The sequence below is a fragment of the Pinus tabuliformis genome, chromosome 4_2 (genome assembly GCF_031772625.1).
Source record: "Pinus tabuliformis cultivar Carrire ecotype Pingquan chromosome 4_2, CPIR1, whole genome shotgun sequence".
NCBI classification, from domain to species: Eukaryota; Viridiplantae; Streptophyta; class Pinopsida; order Pinales; family Pinaceae; genus Pinus; species Pinus tabuliformis.
This window is the reverse complement of record NC_142304.1, coordinates 1073669324-1073694290: the sequence shown is the minus strand read 5'-3', so window position 1 is coordinate 1073694290 and position 24967 is coordinate 1073669324.

The following is a 24967-nucleotide window of genomic DNA, read 5'->3' as shown; positions in this document are numbered from 1 at the left end:
ATTTCTAGTTTAGTGAAATTAGTGGGTTTACCTATATCTAAAATATTTACATATATCCCACTATCTATGTCATTATCTATTGTACAATCTATATCTATATTACAATTTTGAAACTCACCTTCAGCATTCATGAAATCATAAATTTGAGAATCATGTGATAAAATCTGCCAATATTTCAAATTGTTAGGTATGACAGGCCTATGTCTCACTTCTGCAGTGTATTGGCAGTTTGGTTGAAAAGTAAATTTGCAGGTACTAGCAAAAGTGGCCAAATTTTGTGTTAGTTCCAGTCTTCGCAGCCTATCACCAGGGATCAAAATGGGCTCTTACTATGTCTGGTTTTTGGAGATATTTTGCACATGATCTTCAGTGCAAATCATATCCTAAGTATTTCCATTATAAGAATCTCAGAAAAATATTTCCAATAGTATATCACACTCCCATAACCAGTTTTTGGATCAGAAGATATGATCGAAATGAATGAGTGATTCTTGGTTATGCATGTTTTGAGGTCAGTTTGTTGCACACAATGACAAGTTTACTACAAGATCAGTGTCTGAAATACTGGTAAGGAATTTTTCAAAATTGAAAGAGGTTTTTGTCCATCACATACCAAATAACAAAAAAATTCTTCATTTTATGCACAGGTGCTATTATGTGGGAGATATGTAGTGATATTTGGAGCCTACATTAAAACAAAGCACATTTTTTATTTATTTTACTGTTTTAGTCATTTTAATACGGTGTCATTTTACAACAGATGGAAAGTAAATTTGAAAAACCTAAGGAGGATTTCATTAAGAATAAGCCATATAAAAAAAATTTCTTTTAGTCTATTCATGGGTGTCGTGAATTTGGATATGTGACTAGATCTTTACAGCTCATTTTCACAACTTTAAATTTTTATTGATTTGTTGTTTTAGAGATGATTTTGTGGCACAAATTTCGCGAAACTGGAAACAAATTTCCAGAATTTGAGAGAGGCGTTTCTAAAAAATGACCTTATCTATAAAAACCTCTTTCAATTTTGTAACAGGTGCTATGGTTTAGGAGATATGAGTTCATCTTCAACACCTATTTTCAGAAATTCGGTCCAAGTTTAATGTAACTGATTGTATTTTGAAGAAGATTGTTGAGCTCAATTCCCTTCTATATAGGGATGAGCTAAATGTATAAATTTTATGAATTTCATAGTGTAGAGGTTTGATTTTGGTAGTAGAGAGGTTTTCTTGGCTTTGTGTAAAAATTTTCGTGAATATCATTTTAATAAAGAAGGCTTTTGCCCTTTAGATCTGGGATTCATCACGGTGCTAATGTTTAGTATGTTTTTGGTGTAAATCATTTACACATTATGTTTTCTCTACCTTGTTACAACATTATCTAAATGATATGTTAGTAAATAATCTGTAATGATGCTCCTTTCATGATGATTTTGCTGTTAGTTGTAATGGTTGTCTTAGCATAATTCATCCTTGGCTAGATGCTCTGTTGAGAAACCTTGTGATTCTCTTTCATCTAAAGTTGTTGTTGCAGATTCATCCTTTGTCTGATGCCTACAAGGCAGTGGTCTTTCTCCCATATACTTCTCACATTTACAATCTTCACTTGGTTGAACATGACACTTAATTTGCCCCAGGTTTTCCAGAAGAAACTGACATCGATTCCATAGTCCAAATCATCCTTTCTCTTGCTATTTCGACCCAAAACAAATCCAATCAAATCCTCTGAGCTAGTATACCTAGCCTAAAATCCATATTTGATCCAGTCATCATAACTGAGATTCACAACGAGAGAGCCCTCTCCCGACTTGGTAGGGCTAGCTACTAGGATAAGCGTGGTTTGTGGTTATCCTAGGATTGCCTCCCTTCAGCCTGAGGTCGATCTAGGCTCTAACACTGTGGGCATCCATATTATATTTCCTAGGAATGGCAGCAAGGTTGGTTTCAAGAAGGTATTTGATCAAATCTAGGACAGTCTCTCTATATTGGCTCAGTCTGGTATTATTTACAGAGTATTCACCTTTGATTTGTTTAATAATCAATTCTGAGTCTCCCATTATAGAAACTCTCTTGGCTACAAGTTTTCTAACTATTTGTAGTCCTAAGATTAGAGCTTCATATTCTGCCATGTTATTTGTGCATTTAAAGTTTAATCTAAATGCATGACCCTCAAAATGATTGTTTTGCATGTTGTGAATCCACACTCCTGCCCCTGCTCCTAATCTATTCACAGATCCATCAAAATAGAAATGCCATAGAGACTCATGACAAATGTTTTCACTATTAGGTGTTTTGTATTTTTTTTTTACAGCTTGATTTCCTTTTTGTCACGATCTGAATTTTACAAGATAAAAGAGTCCATATCAGAATGCATGGAGTATATAGGGAAATTTTGTGGTTTTTCTGCACTACTCACCATGTATTTCATCAAGGTCTCTCTATAAGGTATTCTTTGTTGACCAAAAACAGATATGGTCGCATATGAAATATCTAATTGTAAATATCCTTGCAATTTTGCTCCCCATGAGCGAGATAACAACATTCCATATTTGGGTGGGATGTCAACAACTACTATCTCCATCACAATACTCTTTGCTGGGCACTAGACTAGAATTACACACAAATCCTTGATCAGTTCGAGGCATTTAACTTAGCTAGAGTCAAAGGAAAACAGGTCCTTGTACGGTCTAGTGATATCGAAGTTTAGTCTCTCCATGATTTCCTTTGGCATTAAGTTATGGGATGCCCCTGAGTCTACCATAGCATTATGTAATATTTTGTCATGAATGTTCAAGCTAATGTAGAAAGGAGGAATTCCCCTTGTTGATGGGTGCCATTTACTTCGGGACCAAACAAAAATTTAGGTTTATCATCATTAAAATTCACAACATCCTCCCCTTCACCTATATTCAATGTTTTGGTGATATTTTATCTGTGTTGGGCAACTTAATTGCTTAAATTGCTTTCATTAAATTATCAACCAAGGAAACTCGTAAGCTTGTGATGATGCCAACAAAATATATGCAGGAGTAGGCAACTAACTCTATGTCTAACTAAATGATTTATGATTCAATATAATATGCAAGGGAAGAGGCTCCTAATTGAGGAGGTCCTGGTTGTCCTTCCCTACAGTATTATAGATTGAAAAGAAATCATTTATTACATAAAACTAGAAACTTGAAATAAAGACAAGAGAATGAATTTAATTGTTGTTTAGATTCAAATAGAGAGAGAGACTAACTTAGTCCCTTGATTTTCCCCTCATATACCGATCCAAACTAAACTAAGATTCATTTAGAAGCATAAGAAATGAAATAACTTGAAACTTAAAAGCAAAGGAATGAATTTCAATTATCATGCAAATCAAATAGAGGGAGAGCCTAACTTAGACCCTTGGTTGTTCCCTCATATGCTGATAAGATTTTAATTTAAAACTCATTCATCAATCACAAACAAATCCTCAAACATATAAGCAATGAAATAGGATCTATTATGAAATAAAATGTTCCTTTGATCCTTTTAGAGTGAGCTCAATTCTCCTAAGAACAAAGTGACAAATTATTCCATATGCTACATTAAGACAATTTATATCCAAAACTATATAATGGAAATTTATGTAAAATGAAGGTTTATTCTATTCCATCATAAGTTGGATACATGCTCCAAGAGTCCTCTCCTTGGAATGGAGGAGGTGCTCCTATTTATACAAAAATTTAAGCAACTAACTCATTAATGAGGATCCAGTAATCCCTCATATGGTTACAACCAATATGAGACACATATTCCTTTATCCATGATTTTTCTCCATGAGATATGCTTGACCCCTATCCAAAATCTCCTTCAAAACTTCAAGAGAATTCGAATTTGAGTCTTGGAGGCCACATAAGAGTATCTTGGAACCTTCCAAATCACCTACACATGTCACCAAACTCATTCCACCTTTAGGTATAAGCAAATACATGTTATTTTTCTAACTTTTAATCATAAATTCACTTTAAATACTTGAAATTAATAACTTTGGAAAATGAAAATATTAACCCATATGGTAATGGAAATATAGGGTTATGTAATGATAATGTGATGAAATGAGGTGACAAAATGAGGATAAAGATGAAAATGGAGTGAAAATGTATGTTAATTTGGTGGCCCAACATACCCCCCAACTTAAGTTATTGCATGTCCTCATGCAATCTACGACATTGATCATGATTTGATCTTTTAAATTGTTTTTCTTTTACATGAACTTTGGCTGATATTGATTTTTTTTAACTTCACATGATTTTCTTTTTGACAACTTTGTTCTTTTTTGCAAAGTCTTCTTTCTTTAAAATCCATTTGATTGCAACATATTATTTTAGTTGGTTCTTGTGTGACAACCAAAATTCGATTAGTATTGGTTCTTGTGTAACAATGCTTTCACTGTTTTTATGTTGCATCAAAAGACTTTGAAAACATTTAATCAACCATTGATTCTTCGATCATTATTTGCAAAACATGTAACGTTTGAATCATAATGTAATAGTAATTGTTTGGAGAAAGTATGTTGGTTAGGATGATATGTGTAGAAAGGACATATATGACATATGGAAGGTGATAATGGAGTATGAATGTGAATATGAACATGGTGAATGTGAATGTGAATGAACATGGTGAAACATTTTCCAAAAATTATAATTTTAGTATTAAAGGAATTGTATGATAAAAAGCTAGAAAATAACATACCTTTACTTACCTAAGTGGACAAACTGTGCATATGTAGAAAACTGTAGCTCCTGTTGCTGAATCATGGAATGGAGAATACAATAATGTGATCTATGTCTTGGTTGCATATATGATGGATGAATTCGTAAATGTGGATTCTTTATTAATGTTGAATCTGCTACTGAATCATATAGTCTTCATGTCGTTCCATATCGTGGCACAACTCTTTCCATGTGAATAAATGTGTTGATGTCGAACATGGAAATAAGTCATTGGATTACTGACCATTGATGAATGTCGTTAACCAATGCGAGGAAAACTCACCATTAATGTCAATGAGTTCCAAGGTACCTAGGTACATCTTGTGAAGTGCGAATAGATGAGCTGATGTCGAGCCACTTGCAAGATCCAACGATCAAGGGACATTGGTGTATTCCCATGATTGCTGGCGAGAGAGCTTGTCATTAAGGCATACAAACCTCAAGGTACTACTAAGGACCCTAGCCTTGAACCTAGATAATGTGCTGATGTCGATAGGCCAAGACTTGTTAGAAGGGATGCCTTAATGAATCCTCCATCATCTAACATGAGTACAAAATAATGATTTTGAAGGACCATAGATGGAAACTTTGCACTGAAGCAGGGTTTATTTGGAAGAAAAGGAAAATGGGGTGACTCAACTTTGTAAGGGAGCTGAATGAATTTATTCATGGGCTACAAGTTAGTGAAAGAGACAGGAAAATGACTGTGAAGGAAACTGAACAATGGATGAAAGTTTTATTCGAGAACATGAAAATGAAAATGCAATGGAAAGTTTATTGACTAAATAAGTGGGAATGCAATGAGGTTTTTATTTATTGAAAAGGAGTAGAAATATAATGGCGAATGTAAATGGAAATGAGGCAAATGTTTATTAACTGAAGAAGCATGGATGCAATGGAGACACTGGCATCTGAAAGGATTGCATTGAGAACTCATTGGGATTTACAATTTTACAAAGGGAAGAAAAGAATGGTGCTAATGAATATGGACTTGTTCACATGATTCATCATAAAATTGATCTGTTGGAAGTCCAATTGTCGACAAATTAGACTCCTTGAATTATCATCTAATTAACGCAAACATGCAAATACTTGGCATTCACAAAACATAAATATATCCAAGCAAAAGTGATCAATTTCTTCTTGGTTTTTTATGCAAAAATTAAACACCAATGAGACAAATTTAAATAAAATCAAATGTATAAGTTAGCCCAATTGCATGATTTTTTCAAATCCATTTTAAAATATGAAATGAGTATAGTTAATTCCCTTCTTATGTAACTTTTGTAAATAAAATTCAATTTTGTTGCAATTATGCAAATCCCAAACATAGTCGAAATTGTTTCATGATTTGCGTCGAGGATATCGAATTTCACATGTCATCCTCGACCTTGTATTTGCCAAAATCTGCATCATTTGAAAATTGAAAGATGTTTAATCAGATGCGTCAAGTAAAAATAAATTCAGAAAGAAAACTAATTGTTACTCCTTGTCGAAAATTTCGTCATGTCATGACTTTCTGTGCTTTGCCCATATACCATAACCTCACCAACCGACAATGTTACACATGAACAAATATCAAATGCTTGAATGGAGCACACATACAAAGTCAATGCATATGCATAAGAAATACGAACCAATTTACATTTAATATGTGAACCATTGTACGAAAGTGATTATAAAAACAAAATTTCAACCTGCAATAAAGTTACCATGAAAGAAGTTAACAATGGTTTCATGTCATTTTTGACCTTCAAAGACTTGTCAACGCACCAAAGAGAATGCATAAGCATATCATGTCAGAGAGAGTTTGCGCAGTAGAAAAAGAATGGCACACTTTATATATGTCAAGATTCATCAAATAACTCATGAAATGGCTTCACTGCATATATAAAATTTGTGAACTTTTATGTTGCCGTTTATCAACACTCTACTCTGTTCATGCAAACCAAGATTCATTAACTAATCTTCAGCACTATATATAACTGTGACCCTTCATTGTTCAATAACCAATATAAAACGTTGCACTTTTTTTACAATCGACATATGATAGTCAATGTTATTTTGGCTCTATGCACTCAAATATAAACTCAAATCCTCAAACATAACCCAAACTCTGTTTTTATTGATGAATGCAATCTAACCGAAACTCCTGTCACACTGTTTGATAAATAAAAATGAACAAGTGTAGTTGTAAACTTGGCTGGCTATACGTTTTACAAAACTACACAAAGTTCCTTATTTCATGCAATCAAAATTTATGAACAGACTCTGTTTTGAATTCCTGTGGAAGATTTTCCATGCACAACTGAGTTCATTTCATTTTGCTACCTCCTACAGTTAATACAAAGTTTATCTCCAGCTATGTCACAGTTTTATTGATTGTGCAATTAAGGCCACTGCCTGTGCATTTAAACTCATTGTGTATTCAACACTCCATTTTATTAACAAACTTGGTGATTTCATGGAGGATTGAAATCGATTTACCTGATTAAGTGTCGTGATTCCTCTCCTATGTTTCATAACATTTTCCACTATTAAGCACTTTTATTTGCTGACTGGTGGCATAGATTTTTAAATAAATAACAGACAGTCCATATCTCAGCGAAAAAATCCCGATATTTCCTCAACCTTCGTTTCAACGCCTTAGCATGCTAACTGGTGGCAAAGACCCGATTTTCTAACTGGAGTTTTATAACATTTATCAAAACTATCCCGAGATTTACTAACCATAAAATCCATTCAACACTGGTAAAAATCCAGAATCTTACTTGCCTCTTCTGCGCAATTTTTGGAGTTTGTTGGAGTGCTTTAATCCACTCGGCGAAGAGAAATTTCGGTTTTCAACTCATGTTAAAACCGATGCCTATCCTCACTATTTTTCCCACAACGTCTTCTCCTATTTCTTATACTTCTCTTTGAAGTTCCAAGCCTTTTTTATGGCTTCAGTTGCTACCAGATCTGCATAACTACAGCTCAGAGTAGTTCTACATTAGGCTACAATTTTGCTTCAGCTTAACTGCTTGCCAATCGCATCTACCGTCTTTCCTGAGCCTCAAACGGCTGTGATGGCAAAGAAAATTCAGGGTTCTGAAGTCTGTTGTTTAAAAAAAAATGGTAGAGCTCTCACTTGTTAAACGTACAGGCTTTTCTCTGTTGTTTTAAAAATGCGTTTAACCATTTTTCTATTTGGTTGCTTTCCTTTAACCAGATGTTGTGCATATACCATCAAATCAAAATTATCTATGCATTTGAATTCAAATTTTTTTATTATGATTTTAGCTCAGCTTGGCTTACGTTTGATTCAATCGTGGATGTCCTGCATATCCATTTGTGAAATAAACACGCAATTTATCAATAAACATGCCATGATCAGACTTAGACGTCCCAGGGTTTTATCTTTGTTATCTAGGTTGTAGGTTAAAAGAGGGCGGATGGCCGAGCTGGATTGAAGCCAGTTTTGGAATCATGATTCGGCCTGTTCAATCCACTTACAAAATGTTGTGCAAACCTTCGGTTCGTTGTTTTCAACCCTTGCTTTTTATTATATGCAGCATTGTTAATAATATCATGGTTTTTTCTTTTTGATAATTTTTAATATGGTTATGTTTTAAATGGTCGAGGGTTTTTTATTCATACAATTTTTTAAATTTTAATTTGTTTTGTTTTTGTATGAATTCGTTTTGTAATTTATTTTAATGCATATATAATGTTTTTTTTATTATGAATTTTTTGTCATGAGTACGTTGGTGGGATTTTTTTATTTTTTAATTGTTTTGTTTTTTTTCTAAATTATTTTGTTTTGTTTTTATTTTTTAAATTTGTTTTTAATGTTTTGCATTTTTTATGGTTTATATTTTATTATTTTATTTATTAATGTTTTGTTTTTATCTATTATAAAAAGAGAAATCAAAAATCATTTATTTAACAAATAAGTTGGAGATCATTTTTATTTTTACCATCAATAGCAATTTTAGATCTCCTAGTTATTTATCTAGATCTATGAATATTAGTGTGAAATTTCATTTCAAGGCTAACTTATTCAATCTTCTTTTCTAATCTTCAAGGTCACAACAAGGCGCAAGAAGAGAGCATACTTCAGAGTTTTGTCAATTCTTTATACATTTGAAATTTTGAATTTGATAAACATAGTAAGAAGGATTGATCTCAAACCTCAAATTTTAGTGCTCTGAACTCCACTTGTTTTCCTTCTCACAAATATTTCTTTGATTGTAGATCTTCCTGCCAAAGGTTAGTGAATGAGGTGGCTCTTACTGCACCACCAAAATTCCAAGAAATAAATAAAATCAAAAACTTAAAAAAAAAAACTTTCCAAGCTTGGTTTTATTTTCCTATTCTCCTAATCCCTTTTGAGAAAGAGATTTTTATTTTTATTTTCAAATGTAGGAGTATTTTCAATGAAGCTATTTACGAATCAAAGTCTCTAGTATGCTCACATCCAAATTTGAAAAATATACCTGAATGTTTACAAGGATGTGAAAGATCAATTGCACATTTGGATTAAATGTTAGGATTCATTGAAGAATGGAAGAATGTTGTGGCCTAGTCACCTTTTGAAACCAATCTTCAATGTAGTCCTCATTCTTTGACTCTCCTCCAAATGCTTGAACATCATTCTAGATCTCCTGTCCATAAATGGATTAGTTTGGTACTTTTATAATGAAAATATTGATTGAAATTTATGCAACCTATTTATCATGATTTATATATGCAACTAAAAATAAGATTCAAAGCTAACGCCTATGTATACTTCCTCATGTTACTAAGATCTTGTTGTCACCAAGTTATCCTTTCAACATGAGTTAGCTTTTCCAAAGAAAAATACTAGAACTGAATTAAATTCCTAATGCCTAATCCCTTAGCACCATCCCCGGTAACGGTGCCAAAATGTTGGGCAACTTAATTGCTTAAATTGCTTTCATTAAATTATCAACCAGGGAAACTCGTAAGCTTGTGATGATGCCAGCAAAATATATGCAGGAGTAGGCAACTAACTCTACGTCTAACTAAATGATTTATGATTCAATATAATATGCAAGGGAAGAGGCTCCTAATTGAGGAGGTCCTGGTTGTCCTTCCCTACAGTATTATAGATTGAAAAGAAATCATTGATTACATAAAACTCGAAACATGAAATAAAGACAAGAGAATGAATTTAGTTGTTGTTTAGATTCAAATAAAGAGAGAGAGACCAACTTAGTCCCTTGATTGTCCCCTCATATATTGATCCAAACTAAACTAATATTCATTTAGAAGCATAAGAAATGAAATAACTTGAAACTTAAAAGCAAAGGAATGAATTTCAATTATCATGCAAATCAAATAGAGGGAGAGCCTAACTTAGACCCTTGGTTGTTCCCTCATATGCTGATAAGATTTTAATTTAAAACTCATTCATCAATCACAAACAAATCCTCAAACATATAAGCAATGAAATAGGATCTATTATGAAATAAAATGTTCCTTTGATCTTTTTAGAGTGAGCTCAATTCTCCTAAGAACAAAGTGACAAATTATTCCATATGCTACATTAAGACAATTTATATCTAAAACTATATAATGGAAATTTATGTAAAATGAAGCTTTATTCTATTCCATCATAAGTTGGATACATGCTCCAAGTGTCCTCTCCTTGGAATGGAGGAGGTGCTCCTATTTATACAAAATCTTAAGCAACTAACTCATTAATGGGGATCCACTAATCCCTCATATGGTTACAACCAATATGAGACACATATTCCTTTCTCCATGATTTTTCTCCATGAGATACGCTTGACCCATATCCCAAATCTCCTTCAAATCTTCAAGAGAATTCGAATTTGAGTCTTGGAGGCCATATAAGAGTATCTTGGAACCTTCCAAATCACCTACACATGTCACCAAACTCATTCCACCTTTAGGTATAAGCAAATACATGTTATGTTTCTAACTTTTAATCATAAATTCACTTTAAATACTTGAAATTAATAACTTTGGAAAATGAAAATATAAACCCATATGGTAATGGAAATATAGGGTTATGTAATGATAATGTGATGAAATGAGGTGACAAAATGAGGATAAAGGTGAAAATGGAGTGAAAATGTATGTTAATTTGGTGGCCCAACAATCTGTATGATTCATTTTTCACTAGCTCATTCAAAGGGACTGATATTTTCAATTTTGTTATCTCAGTTTTAATGTTGAAAGGAAATTGATTTTTGCTTGATTGGATGAGATCTTCCTTAGAAAATTTGGTCTATGTGTTTTTATCTTCTTTTTCAGTATTATGCACTTCAGTCTGTGTTTCAACAGTTTTGTTTTGAATTCTCTTATTTGGAATGATTTGAGTAACAGTTTCAGTTTGATCTTTAGATGAAGTTACATCTACAAACTTTGGGCTAGAAGTCTCCTAAGCTCCCCTAGGGAGGATTTGTAGGACTTTGGTTACATGAGCTTCTATTATCTTTTTATTTTGGGTCTTGATTGATCTCTTAGTGGGAGTTTCATTGTTATTTTTACTTCTTAGGCTATACTATTTGTGAACCTCGTATATGGCACATTCATAGCCATGTTTAAAGTCAAGGGACTCTCTAGACTCTAATTGCAATTGTTGCAACATGTACAATTCATGTTCTTCCTGAGTAAGAAAAACAACATCTTCATTCTTGATCCCTAATAATTTTATCTGGGTGGCATCCTCTCCCTCATGATTTTGTGAACCCTCAGCATAGTTTTGCTGGAAGGGTGGTCTAATTTGTTGATCTGGTATTTCATTCTTTCCAGTGTTAGGATTCTTCCTGAAGTTGGGGTTTCTTATTGGGGGTGGCTGGTGATTCTCCCATTGAATTTTCCTATCCATTGTTTTCTAATCTATCCATTATTCTTTCTACATTGTTTGCTAAACTATCTATTTTACCATCAGAAATGGAAGTTTCCTCTTTAATGACAATTCTTTTTTCATTTCTCATTCTAGCTTTCTTAGCTAATAGATTGGCTTCTACACTAACAACATTACTTTTCATTTGTTCCAATGTTTCAGGGTTTCTTTCTCTTAACTGGTATGACATATTAGTGTCAAAAACATCAGGGAATTTGATCAATGCTAGGTCTGGTGGAGGCTTAATATTAGTAGGGATTGCATTGTAGATGCTATTGAACCTAGTACAATAATCCTGAACTAACTCATTAGGAGCTCTTCTAATGTTAGAGGGTTTTTCTTTCTCTCCCATCTATCAATAAACAATCTATGAAAAGCAACTAAGTCTACAATATGATTAGCAGGTAAATCTTTGAACCATTTCTTAACATCGCCAGTTAATGTTTGGGTAAACAACCTCATTTGGACATCAGATTCATCAATCTCATGCAACTCAAAATCGTTATATACCTAGGGGGGATAATATGGGGTACCAAGGGTGGTACCCAAGGTAATAATGTAATAATGGGATGGGTCATAATAATAAATAAGGTGGTTAACCCATGTCATGTAAGGGACCACAAGTAGTTAATAATAATGTAATGGACCCATGGTATTAGTTGATGGTATGAGGGAACCATGGTAATGATGCATGGTATTGTATGTATGAGGCCTATATAAAGGCTAGAGACTCCACATGGAGAGATATGAAGATGAAGAGAAGTATTCTTGTATGAACAGGCATATGGCTTGTGGAGTGTTCTCCTTCCTTACGGAGTGAATGTATGGTGTGGCCCTACCATAAGGGTTTTGATAATAAAGAAGAATTTCATATTATTTCTGGGTTTCTTTGTATTACCTTATACTTTTATATCAGATCTATAATATTCTTGGGTTAGATCTACAACAATTGGTATCAGAGCTCTTTCTTGGGCAAACCGTGGAGAATATTTTTTTCATTTTTGTAGGGTTTCTCAGGTGGCAAATTTGCAGATCAGATCTGTACGTTTTGGTGCAAGATCTGTAGAATCTAATTGCAGACCTGTATTCCTTGTGAAAAAATAGCCGATTTCAAAAAAAAAAATTGGTTGAATCGGAGTCCGGATGAAGGAGATATCGCTGATCTAAAAATCAGTGGGGTTGCAGAGAATTTTTAGGGCCAGTGAATTTGCAGCGCAGATCTGGACGTCCTGGTGCCATATCTGTAATATCTAATTATAGATCTGGAATCCTTGTGACAAAACACCTGATTTCAAAAAAAAAAATCAGGCGAATCGGAGTCCGGATGAGGAAGATATCGCTGATTTAAAATCAGCTCTTTTTTCAAAAATTTTGGGTGACGGCGGGAAAGTTGCAGCGCAGATCTGGAATTCTAGTGCCTGGATCAAAATTTCTAACACATGGCAGATGCAGAATGATGGTTCCATTTCTAAAAACAGGTCATAATAAGGATTCTGAGCAATATTGACGAAACTGTGACAATTTCAATTTTTCACCAATATTTTTGTGATGGCGGGCCTAGATCGCTTTGAACAGGAAGAATCTTTTTTGGGTCATCTCGTTAAGCTCCGACAGACTGGTACAGTGGAGGAATATATTACCGCGTTTGAAGCCTTAGACTTCCGCACTAGGGGTCTCACAGATCCATTCTTCAAGGAATGTTTTATCAACGGTCTTAAAGAAGCCATCAAAGCTCAAGTTCTACTTCACCACCCTCCCACGTGGAAGGAGGCTTGCCAGTTAGCTCGTCGGGTCACATTGCCTAGCAAAGATTTTATTTTTACAGAAAAGAAGGAAACTATGGAACCTAAAGGGTTATTTCCTACTGGTATATCCTTATTGCAGATTCATGGATTGATTCAGAAAGAGAAGATCATTGTTTCTATCAATCCTAGTTGTCAACATAATTTTATCAGTGTTAATTTGGCACAAAAATTGCAAGTCCCAGTAAAACAAATTGAACATACACAGGTTGATGATAAGGATTCTCAAATCTATAAGGATTTGAAGCTTTCTATGGATAAGTATGTGTTTCATGGTGATTTCTATGCTTCAGATATGAATAACATGGATGTTGTTTTGGGATACCCTTGGATGGAATTAGTGGGTACTACCAATATTAATGTGCAGAAGAAATTCCTGAAGCTCTGGTATAAAAAGAAGAAAATTACATTACAGGATATTTCCATTAACAAGCAGGTAGAGTCCAAGGAGGCTGAAGCAGAAGATGTTCAAGGGACTGACACGTCAAATGATGAGCCTTTGATGATCAACAATCAAACACAAACAGAGGCTAAATGTGATGATACATCAGAGGAGGGCTCAGTAGTTGAAGTCATATTGAAAAAGAAGACACCACAACAGGCACCACAGCAGGGTGAAGTCAAGCAAAAGCCATCGTGGGTTAAAACTTCAACATATCATCACCCACATCACCCTGCAAGACAACCATCATGGAAACCGAGTAGTCACATGATGGATAGAAAGGAGAGACGATCCACCCACTACACATCAACACAGAAGAGCTGCCATGGTCAACTTCCATCTCAGGTGAGCGAGGCACTAGCGAGATCGAGGGTTCACCTTTCTCTTGGATGGCTAGATGCACGTGCATGGTACCAATGGACTACTCTTTTGAGTAGATCTTATTATTTGTGTTCTTCCCATGTTTCGGGGACGAAACATGCTTAGGGGGGTGGAATGTTATATACCTAGGGGGGATAATATGGGGTACCAAGGGTGGTACCCAAGGTAATAATGTAATAATGGGATGGGCCATAGTAATAAATAAGGTGGTTAACCCATGTCATGTAAGGGACCACAAGTAGTTAATAATAATGTAATGGGCCCATGGTATTAGTTGATGGTATGAGGGAACCATGGTAATGATGCATGGTATTGTATGTATGAGGCCTATATAAAGGCTAGAGACTCCACATGGAGAGATATGAAGATGAAGAGAAGTATTCTTGTATGAACAGGCATATGGCTTGTGGAGTGTTCTCCTTCCTTAAGGAGTGAATGTATGGTGTGGCCCTACCATAAGGGTTTTGATAATAAAGAAGCATTTCATATTATTTCTGGGTTTCTTTGTATTATCTTATACTTTTATATCAGATCTATAATATTCTTGGGTTAGATCTACAACAAAAATAGTCAGCCATTTTGTTCACATGTTGTTGGGTAGTACACTGACCATTAGCATCAAACAAAATATTTTTCTTTGATAATCTTGGGGCATGCCATGGAGTTGTGCTGGTAAAACCAAAGGTGCATATGTGTCTGCCATGGTTGAGATTCTGGCTTCACTAGGGGGTAAAGTGGTGGTACTTGAGCAAGGGCTTGAAATGGATGGATATGAACTAGATGAGGATGAGGAGTTTGGTTGGATAGGAAGATAATGAATAACTAGTTTAGGGGAATGGACTGTGTTGGTAGTAAATGAAGGTGTATTTATAGTATTTGAAGATTGTGCAGAAATTTTAGAGGCAGTAGTAGTGAAGGAAGCTAATTCAACTGATTGTTGAAGGCAAGCATCATCTACATGGCTTATCAATGTGGAGGTTAAAGCTTTTAACTTGTCAAAAGTATTCAACACAATTTTATCTAAATTTGGATGTATAGGCACCTTTTTTGACTCAATGAATTAAATAAACTTAGGGTCTAACACAGTTTCATGAATTGAATTCTCTAATTTAGTTCTAAACAATGAGAGGTCAAATGACAAATCAAATGGAATTTCCTCCAAAGTTGATAATTCCTCGAGGAGTGAATTTTCTTTAACTAACTTGCTAATACTTGCTTGATTTTCTACCTTTTTGGTTTACTTAAAATCCTATCTGGGTCGTCAACTATTGTAGCAGGGTTTGGATCTAGATTTGCCCTGGTATAGTGAGTCTTCTTGGGAGCCAAAATTATAACTTTTTTAATTGTTTTTATGAAACTTTTTAACAACACTCTAAAAATGACCTTAAGGGACACAAGATGAAATTTAAGGTTTCCTTAAAGTTTTATTACACTAAGCATCGAAGTCCCTAGTATGGTCGCCAATATGTTATCACTCCAATATTTCTCTAGAGTTGTTAAGAAAGAAATTTTTAGAGGTTACCATAAACAAACTTTGGAGATTAGGATCAAGCCTTCCTAATTCTCAGATAGGGTTCTCTCTTTATTATTTAACTTTGTTTAGTTATTTGATTTTAGGCTAGTTATGATTGTACTTGGCTTTTGATTTCGATTTGGTGTTGGGATCACTTACTTAGATGAAAAGAGGGGTGTCAATTACCATTGGGTTATGGGGTCAAATGTCAAGAAAAAAAGACCAGATCAAGTTCTAAAAATAGTGCCTACAGGGCAAGATAGAAGAGTTACTTCAGATCTCAAGGTTGGATGGTGAAGCGGTTCTCAATCAGATCCAAAGAGAAATTAAGGGTTCCTTAGGCCGGATTATGAAGAAAGTGAAAGAGGTCAACCGAGATGGGAGAGCAATTAAGGATTCTCAGATCCGGATATCAGAAGAAAACATGTAAATGATCAACTGTTCAAAAAACAGTGTACTTAAACAAATTCTAAGATAAATTTCTAGTTAATTCATTCAACTTTAGATAACATTCAAGTTTGTAAAAAAAATAAGAAAATAACAAATTTGAAAAATAAAATACTTCACTATAATAGCTCAACACATGAATCCTGTAATGCAATCTCTTTAATACTTGGTCCAATCTGCTGACCTGAAAAATTGGTACAATAACCCTTAGGTTTATGATCAAAATAAATCTACAAATGTATAGCAATCCACACTTAATACTTCGAATTATGAAGTATTTATACAAAAATAATTTACAAAATATCCCAAACTATCTTGGGAATTAATCTAGGAGAAAGAAATCTCTTCATGCAAGAATATAGAGACAACTATTGAACTGTTGTTTGATGTCCCTGTTTATTAGCTTGTGTTGTCTTTAATCTTTGATTTCATGTTGGATGTTATATTCACTCTGACCTTTCAACTGATACGCTTTCATCTAGTTGGCCTGTCATTATCCTTTTACTGTGCTTTTCAATCTTACTATAGATTTTTACATTTTGACTATGTATTTCTATAGTAAGTCATTTAATTTCTCCCATGTTTCAGAATATGGCAATTGGATATTTATCATCTTCCCGTAAATCTCATCTACCTTCGTGTACCTGGTAAAAGTAGACTTATTCACAAAAAGGTGTTTTACCTCGTGCTAGAGGTAAAACAAGTTCTCAAAAGTTTGGTATAGGACCTTTCTAGTTGGCATTCCTTTCATAGATGAACTATTCACTTGATCTTTGGCCACTTCTCTAATTTTTCTGTTGTAGTCCTCTTGTTTCATTAACTTGTCATTTATTACCAAGGGATTGGGAAAATCATTTTTCCTCAAAACTTCAAACTTAACCATGAATTTGTCTATAGCCAGTTTCATGGTTTTGCACTTATCTTCAAGGTTTAACATTAGATTCCTTTTGGTGAGGACCCTTTTCACTTCCATTATTGTACCTGTCCTGTCAGGTATCTCTAATTCCTGTAATTCATACTTATTTTTGGATTTTAGGAAGTGAATGATCCTTGCAGTTTCCTCTGGCATGTCTCCTAGTTCTGCTTTTACTCTCTATATGGCTTCTATAGCCTGTTTTATTAAGTCAATCTGCTCAAAAATTACTTGGATGGATGGCCAAATATCATTGACAGAGTTAATGATTTTGGCCCACAATTGTTCCTTAGCCTGTCCAAGGGGTTCCTTCAAAGTTAATTCCCTCTCCAAGTTTTTTATTCTTTCATTCATCATGGTGGCTTTCTGCACTTCTTCCTTGTGCATAATCTGGGCAAGCTTGTAGTCAGTCTCTAGACTAGTCACCTTTTCCTTATGCTTGTTCATTTTAGTGGTCTTAATGGACATGTCTTCCATTGCTTTGACCAATTTACTTGCCTCATCACCTGTTGACCCTATTGCTATTGACCCTGTTGCTGATGTAGACGTTGTAGAAGCTAACAGTGTTGGTGTGATTGGAACAATAGGAGCTAATGATGCTGCCAAAGTGGAAGGTACTGCAGTAGTAACTATTGGGATAATAGTGGCAGGGGCAGTCTCATACTAGCTTTTTTTACCTATATCAAGCTATCTAACTCTTTTTCCATTTCCTTCAGCTGATCATTCAATTGTAGCACCAGGTCCACCATCTCCTCCTAATGTGTTTGGCTCTTTAGGAACTCTTTTCTCTATGGGTGCTCTAAATGAGGAAGCTTTAATTGTTTTTTAAGAACTGCAATGTCCTCATTCTTCTTCTTGATCAACTTCTTAGTAGCTTTGATGTCATTGGGATCATGTCCCAACTCAATTACCAAGTCCTCCAATGACTTGATCCTGTTGTCCTTAGCATGTCAGGGGGCCTTTTCCAATTTATATTGGGTTGTAACGTTATCTAATGAATTTTGCAGCTTATGTGCATCCATGGTATTCCCTATAGGGTGGAGTAGATCATCTCTCCAACTTGCTTGTGGAATTCAATCTGGTTAATGAGATGAACATCCCTGGCCAACACTTTGAAATCATTTTTTCTATAGTTAGCTTAAATGTTTTTGGCTGCTAAACTGTAGGTTGCATGAAGGAGACCTACATTTTCCCTACTTTGATGACAAAATATGACATCAACCTAATCTAATTAGCTGGTGTGTGCTTAAATTATTGGGCATATGTTTCAGCCTTCAACTTCTCGTTTCTCAACTTGATCTCCTTGTACCTATCCTTGATATCGTTTTCCTTGTCTGTTTGTCTGGTAAAAGAAGAAACCTCAACACTGAGTTGTCTCTCAATCAATTAAGTGTTAGATGTTGATGGTTGTTATGTTTCTCCTGAAGCAGTTGTGGCCTTGCTTCTTTCCACCATTGTATCAATGTCAGTTATTTCCACTGATTCAATGGTTTCTTCCTGTTTAGCAACAGGGTTCATTTTAGGCCTTTTCCTGAGCTCAAAATGCTCATTTGTGGTCTCCATAGCAGAACTGGAACCCTCCTCCTTATTTCTCTTTGGGTTTCTCTCCTCATTTACAAGGGTCTGTAAAATAGGAGGAATATTCATGGGTTCCCCTAGTTCTGGAATCTGCAGGAAAGAACTTTCATCAATTTGTTTCTCTACATCAATTAGTGTATTTTCTACATCCACTACTGTGTTATCCATGTCAATTAATGTGTTTTCCAACCATTCTGATTGGTTGGAAAACGTCTCAATATCCGATCTTGGATGGTGGATGAAAGGTCCCAATTTGACCTTGATTCTTAACTTATTTATGACCCCATGAGGTTCATACTACCACATAAAGTTGTTCCTAAATTTCATTTCGTATAATATCTTGTCAGAGTCTAGTCCAACTTCTCTATTATTACAAATGAAAGGGCCCAATTGATTTTTCATTTTAAATTGGGTTTTCTTCCTAGCTAATAGGAAGTTGACTTCATCAGAATTGATGATTTGCCTAAAATATTCCAGTGCAAATATCCTCATAGGGAGGTATTTGGGCAGTTTGTAAGGGGAAAGTTAGCATCCATAAATTCTAGTCTTTGTGTGGTTTTGGTATAGATACCAGTCTCCCACCTTGTTGTTCTTGGCCAACTATAACACCCTTTTGATTTCGTGGCTGATTTTGCGCTAAGGGCTACTGGTCAGCATGTTCATGACTGGATGGAAAAATGAATCGATGAAGTCCTTATAGGTAAATGAAGTGGAGTATTTTTGGATCAAGGGTGTCCAATAAATAACTGACCTTGGATTCCCTTTGGTATCCAACTTCTAGATTTTGGCAGGGAATTTGTCTGATTGATAATATAAAAACATATGAAATAACAAAGAGGAGTTCTTGAAGGCTCTCTTAGTTGGTAGTCTGGTGAACTGTTCATGCATCCTGTTCGCAATGAACTGAGCATAGTTGTAAATGACAACAGGAGGCTTGCCTAGGCTAAAAATGGAAAGAAAGGCTAGGACAACCTCATCCACATGCTCATCTGAGGTATATCCTAGGATGCAAGAGAGCATGGTAATAATCTGTATGCCTCTCTCTAAAATATGGTGGCAACATAAGGAGGACTATCTATTGGAGTATGGCAGTCCTCTATAATGAAAGTCTGTAATATTTGGGCTATTTTGGCCAGGTCTAACTTGACATATAGGTCTAGAAAGTCACCAATAGACACTGGGGTCTCATTAGGGCTTGGCTGTACATGCAGTATTTGGTTGATAGACTTTGTAGTGATGGTAAATAACAACTACTGGTTAGGGGTGATAATAGCCCTTTGGCTAGGAATGTAACAGGCATGACAAAAGTGGATGACGTCAGGGAATAGGTGTACTTCTGGGAACAAATACTTGGGTAAATTAGATTCCCATAGGTGGATGTCATTGTTCTAGTTTAGGAATTTGTCCTTACTCCAGAAGTGGAGCTTTTAAACGTAAGATGGGGAAGCAGTATGCTTTATTTGAAAATCTTTGTCTGCTAATGCTAGGTGGTTGATGTCCAGGTGAGGGGTTGACAAAGGTCTCACATCTAGAGAAGTCTGGGAAGCCATGACTGAGTTTATGGATATGAATTAGGCCTGTAGTGGTTGTAGAAGTGAGGTTTAGGCACCCTGGAATAGTGGGATGGTATTTACAGTCTGTAAAAGAAGGGTTTTGGGTATACAAGTAAATTCTCTTCAATTTAAGAAAGTTTATTGATTAATTTCAATTAAATAAGCTTTCAATTGGATTGTAATTTTCAAATTGAGAAGGTCGTTCTAGTTTTTCTCAAGAATACCTAGAATTTGGCGGTCTGGTTTGCACACTAGGTTCAATGGTGAATGCAGAGGGTACAATAGCTTGAACTATCAACTAGTTGCTTGAATTAGGTGTTCAGAGCTTCTTTAGGTGGCAGAAAATGGTCAATTTGATCGCAGAGGTTGAGGGTGTCACAGAATGGCTTGAGTAGTAGTTAAAGTGAAAACGAGCGAAAAGAGTGAATTGAGGCTTTTCCAGCCTTTTAATGGGTAACGGTCACATTTTGGTGCGAAAAATATGAATGAATAGTGGGCAATTATTGGATTTGGCGGGGAGGTGGTTTTATGGGCCATTGCACTGCTTTTGGAGGGCAGGAGGTATTTTTCATGAGCACACAATCTAGCCTGGGGCCGCCACGTAACAGAAAAGCACTAGGGAAAAACTCTGAATCTTGCGTGCTCTCGGGCTGCTATCAATCGGACAGTGAACCCGAGCAATATGGATGCACACCGTTGGATCTCGGGGTACGAGATCGAACGACAGTCGCATGGTTAAGCTGCATGGAGGGAATCAGGCAAGGGATTTGCGGGGCCTGGGTTTTAATTACAAATAATTGTAATTAACTAGTAAATAAGGTAGGGATTAGATATAAGCAACATGTTTAATAAAATGGGACCAAGGGTTATGTGGCAGGCTTTTTTAACTACACTAAGGGTTGGTGGGTTAAAAGGGTTTGTCGGGGAAATATGATGTGGGGAGCTAATTCAATAATGTGGGGCGATAAAACTTAGGATAAGGGGGTTTTTTGGGTTTTTCAATGGAAATAGGGAAATTAATAAGGGGGGAAGTTAATATTTGTAATTGGGAATGGGTTTCACACTAGGGAAAGGGGGTTATGGGTAGGGAAATGATTTTTGAAGGGTAATTACTAGGGAAATGTGTGAAACCAAGGGATAAGGGTCAAAATGAAAGGACAGGGGGATTTATAACTGATAAAGAGATAATGGGGAAATTAACAAATAAGCATGTGGGGACATAGTGAAATGAGGAGAAATCAGTTAAACCAGCTTGTGAACATTTTTTCTTTCTCATAAATGCTCCTACACATGAAACATAGGATTAAGCATGATAAATGTGCTTTTGACTCAGCAACGTTGTACATTTGCAACCTTTCTTCTACCTACCCTTTATTTATCCTAACATTTTTTCTTCACTTTATTGGGTTCATTTGAGCTTGCTACCCTTTATTTTATTTTATTTTCACAAGCAAACTATCTAATTATAACCTTATAACTTCGAATGGCTCAGATTAAGCTGATGAGCTCATTTTTATTCTCTACCTAACTACTTATCTTCCAAGGTTAAACAGTTTGGCTAGATCATTATTCTCTATCTATCAACATGAAATTTAAAACATGAATAAGTCAAGATTAAGCTATTTGACCATCATGGATTGTGGCATTTATAACAAGTTGCACACAACCTTATTTGACATAAAAAATGGTAAAAGGTAGTGGCATTTGAATTTTCACACTTTCATGATCTGTTTTATTTCTTTTTGGGGTTCATATTTTTCAAATTTTTTTTTATCTTTTTTCTCTTTCCTTTTGTCCTTTGATTATTCTTTTAGGACATACCTTCTTTAAATTTTTGAATTTTTAATATGGGAAACATTTTGTAGAAAGTAAAAGTATGTACAATATTACAAGACTAACCATAGCCAATTCAAAATTATGAATCCTATTATTATAGGACCCTAACAAGTACTAGAGACACACGATGGGAGTCTCAGATCGGGTTCACTGATTGTTGACTCGTGTTGCACAAGTCGTATCATGCTAGCATGATCACCATGTTGTTTAGTTCCTAGGTCCAGCACCTACATTTTTTGAGGCCTGCGTGCCGGAGATATATGAGGCTTGCGAGCCACCGATGTTATTTTGGACACACATATTTTTATTTTTTTTGGGTTCTGAAGTATCAAACAGTATCACCATATATATATATATATATATATATATATATATATATATATATATATATATATATATATATATATATATATATATGTTGTATTTTCCTGTCTACTATGTTACAAATCATTTGTTTTATCTTTTACATGTTTCGTAAATGTCTATCCAACACATAATTAGCTAATGCATCTATCAATGTATTTATGTGTCTAGGAATATGATGATATGTAATGTAATCAAAATGCCTTTCCAATAGATGGATACAGAGATACATTCTCAATATTTTAAGGTTTCTGAGGGAATATTTCCTGTAGAGTTGAAGGACGATAAGCTGTGAACCCAGATTGACATCTAGCTCTCTGATTCCCAGAGCGATGGCTTCTAACAACAGTTCGATGACCACGCTGCATTCAACAATGTTGTTGGTTATGCGAACTAGACAAATACCTTGAAGGTCGATCAACTCACCGTTAGGGTCATAAATAGCCCATGCCGCGGATGATAGGTTCCGAGTACTACGGCAAGCACCGTCAACGAAACCAATGTGGGGATTTGTAGACATCTGCAAAGAAAGAAAACCACACTTCACATAAATGAATGACACACTAATGTACACAAGTAGCTATGCAAGATGACCTAATCATAATACTTCTTAAGAGAGTCCATGCTGGGACTCGGGTAATCAATCAACACTGATGAACATCGAAGTTGTACCGTTGTCATGAAGAGTAAGCATTGAATCAGCCAAATAATAGAGTAGAACTCATATAAGGCATTGCCCCCATGCCCCTTGGGTGAGGGAGGGTTACGAGTCAGATGGAAACCCCATTGCAAGGATGGGAAATCGGTAAAAAATTGGGGAGGGTGAAAAATCCGGAATCCATGAAGGGATAAAGGTGCCCTTAATTGAAATATCTTGACCATCTCAGGATAAATTGACACGTCAATACACGACAAAGGAGAAAACTTCTTGAGACACATAGACATGACCGCCAGGCGAGGTAAGAATGAGGAGCGATGATGCGTATCGATCCAAGGTGGTTCCTCGAGAGACATGACTTCCATGATACCTTCATCAGCAAGGAAGGTCTCAGCTAAGGGATCAGGTGATTCCAAAGTGACAAGACACGGGGATTGAGAGTACGTATCAAGAGAGGTCTTCGACATAAGAGAATCAGAGGATGCAAAACCTGAAGCCAAAACAATTTCCATGTAATTGACTTCAGCAGGACTAAGCGGAATAACCTCACCCTAGGTATCAACAAGATCTAGTGAAGGTATGATCCAGGGATCATATTTGACCGAGATCATGTTGACAAAGGAAACATGAGAAGGTGGGAGTGGAAAAATTCCCATTAAGGAAAAATCTTTGAAAAGACTTGCCCCCACACTCTCATAGGGAGCACCAGTGTGCTTAACGTATGAAACATTTCCATCTAAGGAGTAATAGGTAAAGAAAGATAGCTGGTCAACAATGACGATCTTCCCTTGATAGGGAAAATGAATCATGTGAAATAAAGAGGAATCCATGGCATGGGTCCAACTTTGGCCAAGAAAAAGATTATAATTGAGATTGGCGTCAACAATATCTACTTTGACTTGCACTATCTTACCTTGCAGTGTGATGGAAAGGTTAGGTAAGAAACTGAAGGGTCACAAATCATGCCCATAAAAAGCTTCCAAAGTGTTCGGAGACTGGTTCAGTGTAGGAGAACCAATAGCCTTCCAACATGCAGTCAACATGATGCAAGTGGAAGCACCTTCATTGATGATAGTCCGGTGGATGGTTTTCTCAATGAAGATTACCTAAATAATAAAGGAAATTTGATGATGAAGCCACGGGACATGGTTCTCTAGATCAAAACATATCAAATTGGAATCAGTGGGATCGATGCCCCCGATAGCTGACAGCAAAGATTTCTGCTGCGATGGGAAGCTTTGGAGTACCTGGAGAGCTAACATGATTGATGGCGCCTAAGCCAAATCCTCAACAATATTGTAGTGTTGAGTAGCTTGGGCATTGGGATTATACAAGGATTTCCACAACACACCTTGAGAGGGTGGCCACATAGTGGAATCAGAGTTAGGGTGCTCAATATGAAGAGGGCCAGAACTAGGGGTAGAAGAAGAAGGTGTGGCTGCTTTATCTTTCCCAGCTGCCGAAGCAAGGTTTTAATAGTCTTTAGACCTAGTAGCCACATTATTAGGCATACTCAACATGAACACATGAGATCTGGAGGAAGTAGATTTGGGTTGGTATACCATTTGGATCTGTTGAGACAGAAATGGCTCTTTGAGGATAGCGGGGGTCCCTTTGAGCAAGCAACTAACTTTGGATCGTCAGGTACAATTCTTAGTGTAGTGATCTTCCTTGCAAATGAGGAAAGGATATTTAGGTTTCCGTTACGAAGATTCATTGGTAGACAATTTGGAGGACCCTGTTTCGAGGCATCGGCTTTAGCTTTTCCTTTGCCTTTCTTCTTTTATTTCGAGGATTTTTCCACTTTGGTAGAATAGACAGCGTGGACCTCTGAGGTTTTTTCAGGGCTAGGTGGATTAT